Source organism: Miscanthus floridulus, chromosome 4 (genome assembly GCF_019320115.1).
Source record: "Miscanthus floridulus cultivar M001 chromosome 4, ASM1932011v1, whole genome shotgun sequence".
NCBI lineage: Eukaryota > Viridiplantae > Streptophyta > Magnoliopsida > Poales > Poaceae > Miscanthus > Miscanthus floridulus.
In genome coordinates, this window is record NC_089583.1 from 4,294,837 (window position 1) to 4,300,836 (window position 6,000).

The 6,000-nt window shown below is 46.8% G+C and overlaps 1 pseudogene; it reads left to right on the plus strand.

Annotated features, from left to right (window-relative positions):
• Positions 1-6,000, plus strand: part of LOC136547927 (putative receptor-like protein kinase At3g47110) — a 216,491-nt pseudogene that overhangs the window by 63,159 nt on the left and 147,332 nt on the right.

Below are 6,000 nucleotides of genomic sequence, written 5' to 3' on the forward strand. Positions count from 1 at the left end.
TCAGAAGCTATATGCAGCTCATCATCTCGGGGGCGTTCCGCCCTTTGCACTCTTAAGTCTCAAAATGTTGGCATGAGGCATGCCATGTTTGCTTTTTTATTATTCCCTGGACCGGTTACCAGCTTAGCGCTCTGGTAATTGGCCATCTGGAGTCAACTCGTAGTTGTAGCAGTCTTAAACTCTCAATTGGAGCTGTAATGTTTGGTTTTACTTTATTTTGTTTCTCCTTGCCAGCGGCTGTACCTCTGGCAAAAATGGATTTCATGCTTGCTTTGGTTCAAGCTTTTGTGTTAAATCGTAATGCAGTTTGAGTTATCCTTTTTTTTATATATACATGTTGGCAAACAAAAATATGTTCCTGTTACGAAGAGAATGTAGCAAAAGAAAGGTACTCTGAGTTCGTAGTTTCTAACGTGATTTCCCTTGTCCTTTAAGAAAAAAAAAAAGTGATTTGCCCCATTTTCTTTTCCCTGACTTCTCTTCTAACTCGACTTATCTGCTGCCAAGAAAAATCACTACCGGAACAGTCGCTTTGACGTGTGCCACACACACACTCGGCAAAAACCAAAAAACACTCGGCAAAGGATTTGCCGAGTGTAACACTCGGCAAAGGATTTGCCGAGTGTAACACTCGGCATATAGCACACGGCATCTACAGTGCCGGCAAACGGCTCTTTGCCGAGTGTTTTCTATTGGGCACTCGGCAAAGACTTTGCCAAGAGCTGAAACCGACGCTCGGCGAAAAAAAGTAACATGACGGAGTGGAAACGGTCACGGCGCGTTTGCCGAGTGTCAAATCTTAGGCACTCGACAAACCTTCCTTCTTTGCCGAGTGTCAACTTCTAGGCACGCGGCAAACCTTGTGTAAGGAAAATGGCCCTTAGGCCCATTTGTTTTGGATTCTGGTGTTTGATGATCAACACAACCAAATTAGACTAATGAATTTGCAAGTAATTGTTTTGTAGTTCAATAGGGTGCAAGACATGACTTGGACGAGGGCGCCGTAATGATCCGATGATCAACACCTTAAGCAAGACTTTAGAAGCATAAGAGAAGATCCAAGATATCAAGTAAAGTCCAAGTACGAAGATAGGAATCAAGCCGGACGCAAGATCATAAAGAAACGAGCTCACAGAGGTGACCGGACGCTAGACCGGACGCTGGTAGCACAGTGACCGGACGCTCTGATCAAGAGGCTCGACAGCAGCAGCGATCGGACGCTGAACAACAAAATCGACTGGACGCAGGACAGCAGCGTCCGATCGAGTACAGAGAGGTTCTAGAGCGGCGAAATTGCGACCGGACACATCCGGTGGCATGTGACCGAACGCTGGCAGCGTTCGCTCAATTGATCGTGGCTCTAACGGTCGGAACGACCGGACGTGTACAGGACGACCTGAGCGTCCGGTCAGTAGCAGAAAAGCGGGATTTCATCCCCAACGGCTACTTTCTCAGTGGGGCTTATAAATATAACCCCCAACCGGCCAAATGAAGGAGTGGAACTGAGGAAACATATCAAGGGTGTTGATACACCATTTTAGTGATCTCCACTTGCATAGTGCTTAGTGATTCATTAGATGATTAGCGTAGGTACTTTGTGATGTGCTTAGGTTGATTAGACCACCGCTTATGTGCTTGCTCTTGGTTTAGGCCTAGTGTTTAGTGAGGTTTGCATACCTCTTACCACTCGGTGCTTGTGCGCACCATTGTTGTACATCGGAGGGGCTTGTAGTCTTGCGAGATCACACCAACCGCGTTTGTGGTGTGACTGCCACCGTGTACCGAAGGGAACAAGGCCCGCGATGTTTCGGCCGGAAGCTTGATAGTGAAGACGGCGGGGAGCATCCAGGAGAGGCTTGCCGGAAGGCATGTCGGAGACCCACTTGCGCGTGGGGAAGGCCTGAGGCTATCCACGGAGTTATCCGACCAGGAGCTTGGCCCTTGCGAGGGATTCCTTCAGAGGGGCTCTAACGAGGACTAGGGGGAAGCTTGCGCGTTTCTCGATACCTCGGTAAAAATACCGGAGTCATCGACGGGAGTTTGCATATCTTTACCTTTCTCTTTAGCTTCCGTATTTACATTGATTACATTACTCCTTTTGCGGTAGAGATAGCAATACACTAGCATAACCATTGTTGCACATTTAGATAGTTTATCTTTTGCATAGGTTTTGCTAGGGTTAGAAAAAAAGGCCATAGTCAAGATTTAAAATTTTAAGTTGCCTAATTCCTCCCCCTCCCCTCTTAGGCGTCACGATCCCCTACACCTTGCTTTTTTGTGAAGTGTCAAAGTGCGGGCACTCGGCAAAGCTTCTTCCTTTGCCGTGTGTCAAAGTGTGGGCACTCAGCAAAGCTTCTTCCTTTGCCGTGTGTCAAGTTCCAGGCACTCGGCAAACCTTTGTCCTTTGTCGAGTGTCGAATACTAGGCACACGGCAAACACGTCCCAGAATGCACAGAATTTTGGCTTCTTTACCGAGTGTCATAGCGCAGACACTCGGCAACGAAGCCATTTTAGTCCTAGAATGTAAAGAATTTTGCCACGTGTCCACTTTGCCGAGTGTTTTAAACCTGACACTCGGCAAAAGGCCTCTTTGCCGAGTGTAACACTCGGCAAAGCTATCACATATAATCAGTTTATTAGGTTCAGTCACAGCCACGTACCACATTCAAATAAACATCACATCCATCACAGATAATTCACAATAGGCATCACAGGCAGTTCATATAGATATATTGACAACACATAAATGCAAATAAACTTTAAAATCACAAGTAGGTTCATTCACAACCACATGTAGTCACAGGTAATCCACAAATGCAAATACAAATAAAATCACAAGTAGTCACTTATGACACGACTTCCACTGTGACAACGCTGGGTCATGAGGCTCATTCGATGTCGCCAATTGATGTTGCACAAAGGAGAAGAGATTGCATGTGTGAGACAAGATTAAACAACATGTATGGTCTCTCTACTACCTAACTAGTATAACCCTTGCAACTATCAGCAATATCTTCTCAGTTGCATTGTGCTCTAGTATGATTGCTTAAGTACTAGTTGGTAACAAACATATAGCATTAGTCACTAAGTTTCTAGTGTCTGGGCATCTTTGTAAGATTGATTCTGCATAAACTAAATTATAAGGTTGTAAAGCGACTCACATTGCCTGAAACAGTATTTGGAGCAGGTTGAGGAGGAGAGACTGGAAACAGTGGCGGAGGTTGACTGATTGCAACATAAACACCCCTCATATATTCAAACATCTAAAACTCCATCATCTGCCGCTCTGCCTCCATCCTCTGTCGCTCTGCCTCCATCTTCGCCTCTAGCTCCTCCCGGCGCCTCGTTTCTTGTTCCAGCTGACCCTACCATATTTCATCCAAATGTTACAATGCAATGCAAAAGTATGTAAAAATCAATGAACGATGAATAAAATAAAAATAACCTGGAGTGCGTTCATCTGGAACCGTGTAGAGTCTGGTCGTGGGCGTATCGCCGGACTGGAACCCATGCTCCATGCTCAAATCTGGGAGAGAGTGGGAGTACTGGCTGTGTCGATTGCGCCGTCGGCAATCCAGGAGCGGCCATGCTTCTTGCCTCCTCCCGCCCTCATGACCACTTCTCCATCAAGGTCATGGGCGCTCGGATCGTACTTTGGGCCATGGACCAACCTTGCCATCGATGTGTATCCATCGAGCCGACTATGGATGAACTCGTTGCTGTACACCGAGGGTGGGTCCTTTGGGTTGTAGGCGACGTTGGACATCGCCTTCCCCTTGTGGGCCAAAGCATATGCCATGAACTGAGAGCAAGACTTGCCACCATGTGCTACCAACTGCAAAAAAAGCAATATGATTAGAAATTATGCAGAGTTGAGCGTTAGGATAAAGAAATGAATTCGCGTACCCATTTAGCCGCGTATTCTGAGAGGTTGAGGTTGCCTCGATGGTGTGGTGCACCCGGCTTCAGCAAACGCCGCTCCCGACAAGCGTTGTGATTCACCTCCCATGCGAGGTCGCACCACCTGTCCACCATCCGAGCCCAACACTGTACATCGTAGGCGCACCACCACGGAGGCACCTACGTCATCAAGTATGACATATAAGAAGATGAAATTAAGCGTAATTAATCTCAGAAAAATAAGTATTGATGTTCTATATTTACCTTCAGGTATTGTTCTGGGGTCAGGCTCATGGTTCTTGCCACCCTTTTAGTGATCCTCTCACTAAGAAATTCCACGTGGTATTGGATCATGGCCTGGATGCGCGCCTCGTAGTGCATGTCCTTGATGAGTTTCTTGGTGGCTTTGTCAGCCACAATATCCGCCTTGGCCTCGTATCCCTCCTCGCATCTAAATAAATCTTGCATATAGACGCGATGTATCTAGTCATTATTTCAAGAATGTCCAATCAATGCAATGTATTGAGCAATATAGTGCGAGAAAGACTTACCCAAAGCTCGACCTTGACACGCTGCGCCTTGTCGGTGAATACCCTGCCATCCCGATCTGAGGTGTCGGGGACGGTGGCATAGTGGGCCCATACGTAGGCCGACTCAACAGTTCTGCTAAACTGCACCAGGCCAGGGAACTTTTCCTTGATCAAAAGACCAAGGATGCCGTTCACATGGCGTGCGTGATCACCCCCACTGACGTTCCTCCAACCCCTGCCCAAATGATTAAGATAAATTATTAGTTTCTATTATAATTTTGAACATATCAAACAAAAAATTAGTGATAACATATAAAGTTACTTACTTGTCTCCATCGTGTCGAATCAACAGGCATCTCTCAAGAGGTATCGGTTGCCTCGGCAGGGTCGAGGGACCTCGCAACCACACATGTGATGAAGTAGAGGAAGAGGTACCCCCTGTCTCCTCCATCCCTGCCTCCTCCTCCACCCCTGCCTCCTCCTCCACCTGTACCTCCTCCTCGTCAGAGGATGAGTGAGAGGAAGGTAACTCAGATGGCGATGAAGGTATAGGCGATGGTGGCCTTGTCTTGCCTCCACCCTTCCCTCGACCCTTGGGTGTACCCCGAGGTCTCTTCCTGGACCCCTCAGCTGCATCGAACCCTTTACACGTCGCTATCACTTTTGAGTAAAGCGACGTTATCCTCCTCATACCGCCCACCATTATTCAATCACCTGCAATTAAAAAGAGTAAACCAATTAGTAGATAATACATTAAAATAGATGCAAAATAAACAAAACATACTTCATCGGATGGATTCACCAGCTTCTCAGGATTGTATCGACGTCCGTATTTGTGCCATGCCATCTGTTTCGTGGATTCCTCAGTCATATAAAGTCGTTGGACCCTCAGTATGAATGGAAGGTACCATAGGATCTTCACGGGAACGGTGAGTTGCCTCTTCTGACCATCACTAGAGTCTACCTCTTGGAACCTAAACGATTTACACTTCACACAGTACTTTGCTTCCGCATGTTCTTTCCTAAATAAGATGCATCCCTTCGGACAAGCATGTATCTACTTATATGGCATCTTAAGTGCACGAAGGAGTTTTTATGCCTCATACATGCTCTTTGGTAGGTTGTTACCATCCGGGAGTAGGCTACCAACAACTTTTAGCATAACATCGAAGGCTTCTCGACTCAAGCTAAATTGGGACTTTACGGCCATTAGGCATGCAATGGCATCAAGTTGAGAAACCTTTGCACGCCCGTGAAGGGGTTGCTGTGCCGCAGACAACATATCGTAATATGTCTTTGTGGTTGGCTCTAGCTCCTCCTCCCTACGTCCTTCATTGAAGTGCGCTTCATGATAGTCATTTAATATGTCTCCTACCCCGGCATCAGCATCATAATCATCAATGCGTTGTCTCATGACCTTGTCTCTCACACGATCGGATTCACCATGGTAGATCCACCGGGTATAGTCTGCCGTAAATCCATTCTTGCAAAGATGTATACCCATGACCACCTTTGTTTGTCAACGCGTGTTTGCACAAATGCTGTAGGGACACCAAGTGGCACGCGCTC